General features: G+C 38.6%; 1 protein-coding gene across 11 annotated transcripts in view; it reads right to left on the bottom strand.

Moving 5' to 3' along the window:
* Window positions 1–14152, bottom strand: part of LOC116735781 (RNA binding protein fox-1 homolog 3-like) — a 551222-nt gene that overhangs the window by 95264 nt on the left and 441806 nt on the right. The window lies entirely within an intron of this gene.

Here is a 14152-nt window from a genome sequence, read left to right on the forward strand (position 1 = left end):
AAGGATCATTTACGCCAGTGTTTCTCAACCCTGGTCCTCAACGCCCCCCTGCTCTGCATGTTTTAGATGTGCCTCTACTCCAGAACAGCTGATTCAAATGATTGGATGACAATCAAGTACTGCAGAAGCTTGTTAATCATCCAGAGATACAATTCAGGTGTGTGGCAGAAGGGAAATACCTAAACCTGCAGGACAGGGTGACGCTGAAGACCAGGATTGAGAAACACTGATTTACGCTTTTGCTATAATTTATTCATGGACCATGCCATGGTGATTCAGAAAGAAAAAGACAGAAATGCAGAGAACAAAAAAAGTAGAAAAGGAGCCACAGGACAATCTCCTCAAGGAAAACTGTACAGTGCTGTAGAAATTACATTACATTTTAATTTCCATAGTCACTTTGTTCCTTAACTCCACTGAGGAATCTTTTTTCCTCAGTGGGGTTAAGGAATGAACAGTAGGGTGGGAGGACCTCCATCAGCATCATGTTGTGGGTCTCAGCCATGTCCTGATGTTGGACTGATGGAAACTGGCAGATGTCCTCAGCCTCTTCTGACTCTTCTTCTGCTTTCCTCCCAACTATTTCCTCCTCAGCCTCACTCCTCTTCTTCTCTCTGGCTGTTCACTCTGCCCAGATACTTGTTCATCAGTTCTCAGACATGTAACATTGTGTTGTGTTCTGACTATATAGAGCATAATGTTGCCAACTGATGGTTCACAAGATGCACCTCCAATCTGTTTCAGAAAACTGGTTGATCGTTGGTTGAGCTAATGGTTCATACACTGACCTGTTAGAGAAACTCAGGACTCACTTGGGAGCAATTTACCAATTCAGGACAGATTTAGAAAATAATAGAATATAAATTAATTAATATATGATTCACATTATGACAACTTTAAGACTTATGCATGTTAAGACTTACACAATGAACTGATGCTATTTTGGAAGTTGAGAATTCAACACAGACACGTTGTTGTCCTGTTGTCCTCATTTTCTGTATACACCCTTTATCCTCCGGGTCAAAATGACCCGTCTTCAATAAACCCCCAATATAAGCAGCTTAATTGAATTTTAAACACCAAATTCTATCTTGTATATTGTCACTCACCACAAAATGTGTGAATACTTGACTTTTCCCTCTCCACTTGAATTTCTATAGCTTAAGAAAAAAAATGTGCAAAATGAGTTTCGAATGCATTTTTATTCATCACAGTGACTAATTTTCTTTTACTTTTCTCCAGTGAACAAGAGGATGTACAATACAAAAATATGAAAAATAACATAACCCATTCAACTAATTGGCACATGTAGGGCAGTATGCAAGTGCACAGCCTTTGCAGATATATTTCTTACACCTGCAGCACACAGTATGTGTTTTACAGTCTGAGGGCAGAACTGACATCTCTTCCTCTTACTTGGCTTAGCTGAGGAAGTGGCTGTGGTAGATGGATCCTCAGGTTGATCAGGAGCTGCTGCACTCTGAATAGCTTTCACAACTGCTGCTGAGGCTTCTGTGTGGGGGACATGCTTCCTTCTTTCAATGAGTGGAGTTACAAGTGCCTTTCCTAGCTGCTCCAGGAACACCCTCTTCTTGTTGTGCTTATGAGACATCCAGGTTGGGTTGATCTCTATCCAAATCACAAAGGCATTGTAGGAGGACACATCAATGATGTTGTGGAAGATGACCAGGGGCCAGCGGGCAGTCATTCTTCTGCAGCTATATGCTCCAATCACCTTATCTAGGTTGTCCACACCTCCTTTGTTTCGGTTTTATTCCAGGATGATGATTGGCTTCCTGTCCTCACGGTCACTAATGTCGCCGTCTTTGTGCAGTGTGCTCAGAAGAACTACATTCTTGTTTTTCTTTGGGAGGTAGGAAACTAGAGTGGTGGTGGGTGTGAAGGCAAACTTTGAGGAGAAGACCTCTCTCTCCTTTGACCCAAGCAGTGCAGGTGGGAGCTCAGGCTTGTTCTTTTGAACTGTACCAACCATGGTGATCTTCCTCTTCAGGAGCTGCTGTCCGAGTTCATAAGAGTTGAAGAAATTGTCACATGTCACATTGTGACCCCTCAGTCCCTCTGTCACATCAAGCACAACTCGCAACCCCTGGTTCTTCTCTGGGCATCCACTGGTTGACTTCCCAGTATAGACTTGCATTTTCCAAGCATAGCTTGATTCAGAAGCCACCCATGACTTGATCCCATATTTTGCTGGCTTGCTGGGCATATACTGCCGGAAAGGACAACAACCTTTGGACAAAAGACATTAGCATCAGTGATTAGTATCAGTGTCACAGAAAACAGTCAAAGAAATCAATAGTGAAAATCACTTTTATTACAAATATGAAAACAGATTACCTCTAAATGGAACCAGTTGCTCATCCACTGTTACATCAGGCTCTGGATTGTAGAGGTAGGGCAACCGCTCCACCCACTTGTCCCATACCTCTCTTATGGCTGCAAGTTTGTCTGTCATACGTCTTGCTGGTCTTGATTCACGGTCATCAAATCGCATCAGTCTTGAGTAGGTGTGAAAGAGTTTGACTGGCATTGTGGCTCGGAAAATTGGCCTTCCACTCTCTGCTCACTTCTGCTACTGATTGATCTGAGACACAACTAAAACTTTGTAACATTTTATGGTTTGTAAATAACTCTGTGACCTTGATTTCAACTCCATTTGCCTCACGGGTCATTTTGACCTGAAGACCATCTTTGTACCTTTTTTTGTACAGCTTACATGGAAATGAGAATAAAAGCAACACTGAACTTTTTCTATTGTCTGGGCCAATCTAGGAAAAGTCTTAAAATCTCAAGTTAAAAAAATTACATTTAGGGGATTTTTTGGGGGGGGGGGGGGTTTAACACAGTGGCGGGTCATTTTGACCCGAGGACAACAGGAGGGTTAACATATTTTGATCAAGACGATAAAAGCAAATTACAATTATAAAAGCATAGAAGTGTACATAACCAGCTACATGATGTACAAAAGCAAAACTTGCAAAACTAATTGTTTTGATGTGCAGAAGTGACACAGTAATTTGAAGATTGAACAGGTAGTTTTAAGAATTTCAATTCTGTTCTGAGAGATGCACCCAAACTGAGAAAAGCTGTAAAATATTAATATTTAAATTCTCTTATCTTCAAATCCTTCAACTGTCATGGACCCAGTGACTTTAGTGCAAGTATTTTGGGTGTGAGAGTCAAGAGGTCAAAGGAAAATATTAAATAATATCTCTGATGCCAAGCTTTATACTTCTAAGTATTACCAAAATATTGAAACAAAAGCTAACATGTTCTTCAGAGATTTAACTTGCATGCATGAACATTTCACACTCAAAGTAATTCAAATTAATTATTGAACCAAACTTGGAAAAAGTTGCTTCTGCCATTAACAATAACTTTAAGCACATGTAGTCTGAAGTAGACCAGAAATATAATCTATGCAGCCGTTCCTACAGAAACATTAATGGAAGTGTTGCATCTGTGAAGATTAAATGTTCCATATAGTAAAAATATCTAGCTGCAGTGCATGTACATAAACAGCATGGCTCAGAAACTACACATTTCTTTGTCAGTTGGTTAAAGTTAGCTAACTTCAGTTGAAACCGTGAAAGGGACTCACCTGTGATGTGTTGCCCTTCTCCTCCTGAACGTGCAAAAATAGCAGAAATTTGATTTCAAAGACAGTAGCAGCATCTTGACAAGGACCAGGCCTACTGGGCTCTCAGCACCCTAGTTAGCAACCTTAGTTAGCACAGTGACTTTACTGTGTTGAGTTCAGGACACCACTACAGGAACAGAGTTAAAAGAATCTTGCTGCTGATGCTGAAGGATCAAGCAGCAATGCAAACTAGATAATTATTTGTTTACATGACAAATAACAGTCTCCATTTACTGTAAACCCTACTATTTATCACAATAACAAAATGAAAAACTCTCTAGACCAGGGGTCCCCAAACTACGGCCTGCGTCATTTGGTCTGGCAATGCCGGATCTGGCCCGCCTCCTCATACCAGAGAGCATTCAGTGTATTTTTTCATATATTGTATTTTCTGGTTTGTGGATTTCTCTTCAACCACCAGGGGGCTCTTGAGCAGATGTTAAACTAACTTTCCCTCAAATATATACTAGTCAGTCCCAGTCACCGTTTCACTCACGGTTTTTTCCATTTCCATTCTGGGTAAAAATCTATCTAAAAGCGACCGCGAATGTGTCGTAGTCAGCAACCCCCCCCCCCCCCCCCCCCCCCCCCCCCGTCGACAGTTTCAAAGACAGAACAGCCCCCCCCCCCCCCCCCCGCCGACAATAAGTTTCTAAGGTATCTTTCTCCAAAAACTAAGACCGGCCCCCGAGCAGAGAAAGGAACAGCTATGTGGCCCTCGCAGGAAAAAGTTTGGGGACCCCTGCTCTAGACTATTCTCTACTAATAGCACAATATTTAAAACCAAGTGTGGGATTTGTGAAACTTCAATGATGGGTGACTTTACAACTTGTATGATTTTGGATAACACTAGAATTGTTCTTTATTGAAGTTTCACAAATCAGATAAAGGTTTTACAAATCCCACACTTGGTTCTAAATATTCTGATATGAGTTGAGAATAATCTAGTCCAGATTTGAAGAGTCTAGGTGTTGTAGTTTTTTAGCTAGAGTAAATTAAAGATGCTGATTGCAGTGAAAAATTAGGTGGAATTGCCCTTTAGCCATTTCCCAAATTGGAAGCAGCAATTGGAAACCAACTTCAGCTTCATTCAAGCAAGAGGGGCTAACATACAGTTCTCTTAATGTTAATGATCAAATGCTCTCATAAATGATGGTGGCGTTGGCTGTAGGAGTTTGCTTTGCAATCGGTGGATCGCCAGATCGATGCCTGGTCTACTGCTGAGATTTCAGTTTGGTGTATTAAAGGCATTATTAAAAAAGAAACCAAAATATCACACCAGCATTCTGTTCTTTGTAAAAAATTATTTTGCAGTCTTGTTTACGCTTTTACATTGTAGATCTAAACATCAGCAAAATTTGTAATTTTGGCTGATTGCTACTGTTAAGTTTAGGGTAATTAACTGCTGGCAATATTACAATTTTTTAAGAACTTTACAATTACTTATATTTTTACACTATATTTCTGTATTTTCTACATTCGTGACTGTCACAATTATTTAGGATATATGTTTATTCAGTTATGATAATGCCATGTATTTTCTACGGCAGTATAATGCTGTGAATATTCTGGTCAGTAACTGCTGGCATTTTACAATTTTTTACCGTAAATTTACTGACTTTCTTTGCAGTTTCGACTTACGGTAGTTCCATGTAATTTCTACGGTAATGCAATGTTTTTGGATACGACGGTCAAAAACTGTTGGTTTTTTACAGTTTTTTACCGTAAATTTACTGACTTTTTTTACAGTGTGGGCAATGGAAAATCCTCCACCGCGGCTCATCCAAAGTGGAATTAATAATATCGCTTTTTCTTTTTTTAACACAATTTTTGTAGTCTCTAACCATGCAGATACTCTCGATAGCGACGGTAAATTGACTCATTTGTGCCGCGAAGGAACTGCTCAGAATCTTAAATACAAACCGGATTCTTTATTCTTTTTTTGTTTTTACTCATTTGAGAAACATTTTTATTTCTTGAGGCTGGGCAGCAGAAATGTTCTCAAAAACTTGGACAATTACATTTTCTAAGCAAGATCATTTTTGAATTCTCTCTTAGCTAAAATAAATACCTTTCTAATCTTGTTTCACAAACTTTATGTTTTAGAAACAGTTAAAAAAGTTAAACTTTCTGCTCTGGGAGCCACATTAGTTGGGCTTTCTATGCAATTTTTATCTATAACTTTTGATTTCGTAAAATCACCAAATTTTAGGCAAATGCAGATAATTTCGCTGCTCATGCAGTAAAAAGTAAAAACTTTCAGCGAGCATTTGTGTTTTTTACTTAAATAAGTAGAAATAAAAACTAAGGTGACAACCAATTTCACACAATCTGCATTTCTGATTGCTATTTTTTAGTGTTAAATCTATTTATCTTTCACAAACACCATTATAAATATCAGAGGGTGATCAGACGTCTTGGTTTTTGTAATTTTTAAAATGTTTTCTTCTGAACTCTGAAATTGACTTTATCCATGAATGTGATTTTTCCTGTTCTTCTAGAGCCAAAAACACCAAAAATAATCCAACATATAATAATTATAATAATAATAATGAATATGTTGGATATCCCCAGCGTGTCCAGGGTTCACGCTGAGGATTAAATAAACTGGAAAAGTGAAAAAACATTCATGTTTCCAGATTTAATCCCAAAATAATGTCATTTTTTTAAAATGAATGTTTTAAATTACTACAGGTTGAGTTTCAATCAGCAGAAATTTTCACAGTATCAGCTAAGAAATCTGTTTTTAGTTGGAAACTTTAAAATTTGTATTTAAAATGTTAAACTTAAAACAAAATGAAGAAATGATGCTTTTGTTAAAATGTAGATATTTATCACTTAGACATATGGAGCTGTTTTAAATGTTTTCTGTACTCTTTGTGTTCATGTTGATAAGAAACATCAGGTTCTGCTCAGGAGTTAAAACCAGGAATGACAGGAAACCAAACTTTTTAAAAACAGTTTCCATCAGGATGTTTTCCTCTGGAAACAAATCCCAGTTTTGTCCTTGAGATTTTTTCTGATTTTAGCTGCAGAAATATTGATTTATCTATCAGAAGCTTCAAAGAAGTGATTTAGATTCAGATGAGAAATTTAGACAATTTGAGTATGGACTTTAAGAAAACCATGTATTATTTAAAAATAACTAATCCACATGGTGTTTTACTTAAAGTGAGTCTGTACAAACAAGCAAGTATTTGTCTTTTCTATTAGCTATTTTAATACACAAAACACTTTTAAAAAACCATGAAATATAAAATTTTATTAGTTTATCCTTAATAAAGCTTTTGTTTGTATTGTTTAGTATTTGTTTCAGTAGATCTGCACCAAAATACAACAAAATTGAGAAAAAATTTTAAAAAATGTGGATTTTTTCTGGTCATTTTAGCTGAATTGTTGTTGAAGTGACCAGTTCAGACGGACCGACCCGACCCGACCCGACCCGACCCGACCCGACCCGACAGTAATGCAAAGCAGCTGCAGAGCTAAAACAGTGAAACATTCCTTCATTAGCTGGCCACACATGTCCACCCACGCACACACACACACACACCCACCCACACACACACACACACACCGACAGGAAGGTGGATGCATGAGCCTGTGGAGGCTGTAATGTGTAATTTGTAAGTTCCATTTGTTTTTAATACACACCAAAGCAGTGGTCCTGTGGGACCTAATAAAACCTCATAAGCACACGGAGAGGAAGCCCGAGGCGCTGCTCTTTCCCACAGATCTCACCTTGATAGATGATTTTAGAAAAACACAGAGGCGTGCTCCACTAACAAACTGCTGCGAGAGAAAGCAGTGATATTTAGACTCTCCATCTGAGCGGAGGGAAAGTGAGGAGGAGGAGGGTGGGGGGAGGAAGAGGCTGATTTGAGCTAAATTACATGAGCTTCTCTCCTTTCTTATCCATTTCACAAAGAGAAGCCGAGTAATCAGAGGGATACCTGTTTGGCTGCCTGCGAGGACAAAGGGAAAACAAAGTGTGAGCTTCCACAGCTTTTTGTTTTTTTCCGTCTCCTATTGTTCATGCAACACGGAGCTGAGATTAACTACAACCGAGTTCCCATTTTTTATTTTGAAGTCCATCCCAGAGTCGTTTGTTTCCTGGTTTTAAAGGGAGCAGCCAGTGGAGATGTGCAGGGAACCACAGCTATTACTTTATATTACTGCAGCAGTCTGCAATCTGGAATAATAATAAAAATAATAACAATATAAAAGGGCTCATTTAATTTGGGGAAACAAAAATAATTATGTGTAGCAGCCTGGGTGGAGGTCATCTGCTCTGCATGGCTCGACTTCACCTCTCAGTTTCATCTCAGGATACCTGTAGACTCTTTCAAGGAGAATTTGAAATCAATTTCAGGCCCCATTTAATTTTATATACCCCTACATGCTGACCCACAACAGCAGAGTTCAAATATTGATCTTCTTCTGCAGGCGACCCGGTGGGCTTCTTAGCAGTCAAACACATCTCAGATGCACTGCTTCAAAAAAAATCAAAAAATCAAACAGAGATTAGGAAAAGAAACTTCCTCCACTTCTTCTTCACATGAGGAATTATTTCCTGCAACCTGGTTCCCATGCAACGCGCCCCCTGCTCTGATGAAGACAGATAATGACCTTTTGAAAAACAAAACTTCAGCGTTGGCCTGGAGATCTATTTGTCAGCAGCAGCAGAAGCAGCATGCCTTCTGGCAGTGGAGGAAACCGGCTTGCAGGAGCACAACTGGAATAATGCTTCGCTGTTCGCCACTGCCATTAAGCTGCTGGTGATAAAAAGGTGCCGTGCTTTTAATGGCCTGCTCTTTTTTTTTTTTGCTTTCAGTCGAACGGCCACTCTGTTAACTCAGCACACAGGGTAATACGTCTCATTTGAGAAGGTCCCGCCGCGGGGAGAATGCTTGAAGGACAGTATGAGAGTGACACTACATTATAAACATAATAATCACAGCTGGCTGAGATACTGCAGTAAAGGAATAATTGGACTCAAGCTGCTATGACTGCTTAAGCATTTTAGCGTGCCATTTGTTGAAGAAAAAAGGAAAAAAACAAAACTACTAACCCGGGGTCAGATTAAATCCTGCAGGGAAACAAGAAGATGCTGCAGACAGTTTCCACTGCGAGGTTAACTCCGTCCAGACAGGGAGGGACGATCCTCCGCTCTGTCTGGCCGGCTCCGCTCAGAATCTCTCTGAGCGGAGCCGGCCCAAGGCAGAAGCAAGCTAAGCCACAGGAAGCCCTGAGGAGCTTCACTCTGCAAATCAGGGTTTGGCCACTTTTCATATAGGAAAACTTAAGCATTTTTCAAGCATTTTCTCCACACTTTGAGATAAAAACAATATAAATTATATTTAATACTGTTAATAATTTTGTGGTAGTGTTCTACAGCAAACAAATAAAATTTAATGTTTTCAAACATCTCTAAACACCTGACTGGTCTGAGAAACAAAAACTATTTTAAAGACAAAATTTACTTCAATTAAAGATCAATAAGTCACTAAGCTGCAGTAAATTTCCTTCCTGTTCAAATTAAAAAATTCTCATTGATTCCAAAGGGAAATTAAATCAAATCTAATTAAGTACTTAAACACAATATACAAATAAAAAGATGAAGTCCCTCCATTTCAGGAGAAGGAAGTTTTGAAGCAGAGCCGGCCCAAAGAATAAACAAACTAAGCTGCTGTTTGGGTTCTCCAGGTATGACGAAGTGTTAAAGCCAAGCTAAGAAAAAAATATAACTACGAGAAATTTTGATAGAAGATTTTGATAAAATAGTCGCATGAGAATAAAGTCGTGATATTAGTTGAATTCTGGTAATTAAAAAACGTAAATAAATCTATTAGCTTAATTGTCGGTTGCACCCAGGCCAGCAGGGGGAACCCAAGAGCTTCTCTCAACGAGTGTACATATCAAAACCTCAGATTTACAGTTTACATTTTAAAATTTCCTCTAACTTTCTAAATATCAAGTTTAAAAATAATTCAGAACTATGAATAAAAAACAGACAATATAATAATGTCATCATTAGAGGAAAATAATAATAGTTTAGTATAAGTTTAGTAGCGTTTGTTACATTTTACTGTCCTGCTGGTTCAGACAAACAGCATGACGGGTCCGGTTTCCTTACAGTGTCAGGACACAAAAGAGGTGGAGTGGAATATAATAATTGACTTTTTTAAATTGAAAGCATGATAGTTCATGTCTGATTCCGAGAGCAACAAGAACAACAAGAACACAGACAGATAAGCAAAAAGAGGAGAAAAAAAACGACACAAAGATCAAAGCATTCATTGATCCTGGACCAAGATTTCAGACGAAACTAAAAAGCTGTTTATATAATAATAAACAAGTACAAACAATCTTGTTAGTTATTTGCTTATAGATCTTTTGCAATAAAAAAGTTCACATTTAACAAAGCTTGAAAAACAAAGATTTCAGTAGTCATTTAAAACCTGCTGACCAAAAAAACCTGATTTGAATCTGTGATTTTGCAATTCACAGAGGTCCAAAAATGTAAATTATTGTTTTTAAAAGTCTTATATCTAACTTGCAGTTAAAATATTTTATGATTAAAGTCAATTTAATTGGCCACCAAATCCCTCCCTGCTCAGGGCCCCAGATAATCTTTTTCCGGCTCTGTTTGTGAGCGAAGGTGGAAGATAAGACCTGAATTTAAAGCTTGGATCATTTCTTTCAAACAAATTAGCACACAAACATCTCCTGTGGCTTCATATTTCCTCCACCCTGTGAGGTGTGCAACAGTTAATGTTCAGCACTGATGTTAATTAAAAGCTTCATTAGATATTTGCCACCTAAAAAAAGAAAAAAAGAAAAAGCAGGTTTGTAATTATTGCAAGGTGAGGCCATCTGCAACTGCAGCTTTGTTTTCCAGAAGTGGAGTATATTAGCATCAGCAGCTCGGCGAATGCTAATTCCCTGACACCACAGGTCCAGAAAATAGACAGGAGCTCTCCAAGCTAACGCTCACCATTAATGACCGGGGGATATTTAGCATTATTGGCAAAATGTAAACACACATCTATTGATGCGCCGCACAGCGGGCTGCATGCACAAACACCACCTCCGGATGATAAGGATTCCTCACAGGTAGCAACATAAATATAGACACGTCAGCTCGAATATGTAGCTGCACATTAAAAGCACAGCCAGACCCCCACCCCACCCCCACCTCCACCCCGACCTCACCCCCCCGGTGGAAAAACCTTTGTTAGCGAGTAAACCTACTGCACCGTTTGTGCCATACTTCTATACAGGGAACAAATTTAATTTTGTTCCATTTACAAAGGTCTAGTGGAGTAAGACGGTGGGTAGCCTTAAGAAAAAACACACACACACACACACACACGCTAGCAGCCTGTCTGTGAAGTCTCTGTGAAGAACAAGGCGGCACTCGCTCACACACCAAATGAAATTTCAAAATAAACGACTGAGCTGTGATTTACAATTCTCCTCCGGGGCAGAGAAAAGTGAGAAAACATTTCAATCAGGCCCCTCCGCCTTTGTTATGCTGCTATGAATCAGCTGTTTAAGGGACAAAACAGCTGAACAGCGGGCGGGAGAAAGACTCCGAATGATTTCACACCAAAACACACAACATATTGAGAGGAACGTTCTGGAGCCCATGAAATTGGGTTTAAAGTTTTGTTTTGATTTGTGTCTGATTGAATCTGAGTGAATTGCTCTCAACTAAACAGACTGCAAATAAACAACAAAGCCGGCGTGATATAATGGAAATATTTCAAACACAGTGTTTATCTATAAGAACACAACAGAAAGGAAATAATCAGGAGATCTGGGCTTCACTCTTTGGTATGTTTTTCTTTACTTTTATTGTTAGTAATTGTAAAACTTTCTGTGAAATCAATGTTTCTGAACACACTGGAAAAACAGGTGTGCTCTGGATCTGAAAAAATAAAAATTATGGAGAAAATAATTTGTAATCTCAGACGTTCTTATGCCTGTTTATTTGGACATTTCCAGTTATTCATCCATTTGCTAATTGTTTTCATTTTCCATCCATCCTTCCATTAATTTGATTAATCCGTATGTTTTTTTTCTTCATCCATCCATCCCTCCATTTTTTGTATTTATCATCCATCTATAAATTTTCTGCTCATCATGCACCTTTTATTGTCATTCATCCATCTTTTAATCATCCATCCATTTAATCTGTTGAAGCCTCTGCAGTCATTTTGTGTTTATTTTTTAAAAATCTGTCAAAAAGGCAAAAGGAACTCCGGAAATGTTTTATTTAGAAATACTTATTTTGAAAGTTTTAAATATTAATTATGTTTTCTGGTTTTCTTTGATTATACTCTTAAAATGTTAACGGTAAAATGTTGTGTTAAGTCAATTTTCTGATTGAACACAGACACTTTAAGTCTGTTTATTTAAAATGATTCAACATTTCCAGCACTAAGAGGCCAGATTGAGAGGAAGCCATATTGGTGGAAATGAAACAACATGGCATAATTTGATTTGATTAAATTTGGGTAATGATGAATGTTTTCAGCTGAATATTAAAGATTATAGTCAACAGTTTAAGATCAAGCAGAACTATTGATGAAGCCTCAGGGAACCCACAGGGCTCCGTGTTTGGCCCAAAACGTTTTGGGCTTCCAGAGAAACTCCAGTTACTGATCATAAATGATCATAAATGATCATAAATGATCAGTAAATGACAAAATGATCATAAAAACTATTTACTACTTCCTTCTGTCTGATTTATATCATTAAACTGAACTTGTTTTACGTCAATAATTTCTTAGTTCCACTGGCAGATTATTGGATTTAGAGGAAAATGTGTTACGAGTGAAATAATCTGCCAGTGGAAACAGTACGTATTTAGGAATAACTGACTTTAAACAAGCTTCTATTTCTTGCTGAAATGTTACTTGTCAGTTAGTTTTATCTTATTTCAAGTGTACTTAGGTATCTGTACTAGAAACCAGACAAAAATCCTTGGTAAGATTTTGTGGTTTTCCGGTGTGTATTTATACAAACTACATTTAGAGAACCAAAAAATTTTCTTAGCAAACAAAGAAAAGTTTTTTTAAAAAAGTGAGAAGATTTTCCTCTGCCAGCTAGGTTTCCAGGCATGGTGTGAATTAAGTTTTAGTTAAGGTTGGAGTATATTGGTAATGGTTAGGATTAGGCATTAATGTAGTTACTAAAATGAATGGAAGACAATACAAAGTTATCTGATTGACAGAAATACACTGCAAAAACACCAAATCTTTTAAAAAGACGTGTTTTCCATGTTATAAGCAAGTTAATCTGCAGTGGAGCTAGTATGTTTTCATTAACAAGAAATGATTGTGGACTTAAAACAAACTCCTCCTATATCTACGGAAAAACATTAGGGCCAAAAAAATATCTGACTTTAATCTCAGATTTCTGACATTTTTTTTTGGCAGATTTTTTTTTATCTCAAAAGATTAAAGTAAAATTTATGAGATTAAAGTCAGAATTATTATTATTTTTTCTGTGGTCCTCGTCTTCTTTGGCATATGTCTTGCTGAAAAGTCACTTCTAAGATAGTTTGTCTTATTTCAATTATCTGCACTAGAAACTACACCGAAAATTCTTGGCCAGATTTTGTGTTTTTGCAGTGTAAATGAATGAGTAATTACCAGGTTTCTGCAGCAATAGGAAGCTAAGGAGTTCAAGAAATCACTGGAATCAGGCAGAGTGGGAACAGAGGACCCGGGCCCCAGTGGGCCCCAGGAGGCCCCCAACCTGCCCCTCTAAACGCTGGAGCTCCAGGAATTAGGATGACGACTGGTACCGAGTATTCCCAGAATGCCCCTGGATCTGTGTGTGTGTGTACCGGTGCAGAAGCAGGAAGGAGAGGAGTGTGTGTAGAAAGGAGAGGTGGATGCTGGTGAAACCAGAGAGTCGGGGCAATTCCTCCCAGGATCCACCGACACGAAGGGATCGCCCCGTCTCAGTGACCTAACCACTCAGAGCGACACCGAAGCCGCAAGCGACCGGAGGGGGGGCGATCCGAAACAGCCAGACGGAAAAAAGCCACAAAAAAGAAATCAATGGATGCAAGAATAACAATAGACATCAGCAGAGTGGAATGCCACGATAGAAAATCCAATTACGGATCAAAGGAAGGCAATTTTAGAAAATGTAAGATGTGGAGATAAGTCTGAGGGAAAGACGAAGACAGAGAGATGTGGCATGGAGACAATAACAAGACTTAAGTAACGCCATGCTTCCCACCCATCAGCATCGTCTTAGATAATAGAGTTACGTTTACGAGCCATGCCATATGCCCACCCAGCGCCTGGTAAATAGAAAATCCATGAGATGCCATGTTTTTATGACTCAGAAGACAGCTACTAACTAGCAGGAGCAAACCTGAGTTAGCCCGTCAGCTCCGCCGCGCGGCATAAATAAATTTATACTCTAATACAGGCCTACAGCGGCCAGCGAGCAGCGCATCCCATAAAA

Source organism: Xiphophorus hellerii, chromosome 16 (genome assembly GCF_003331165.1).
Source record: "Xiphophorus hellerii strain 12219 chromosome 16, Xiphophorus_hellerii-4.1, whole genome shotgun sequence".
Taxonomy (NCBI): Eukaryota; Metazoa; Chordata; class Actinopteri; order Cyprinodontiformes; family Poeciliidae; genus Xiphophorus; species Xiphophorus hellerii.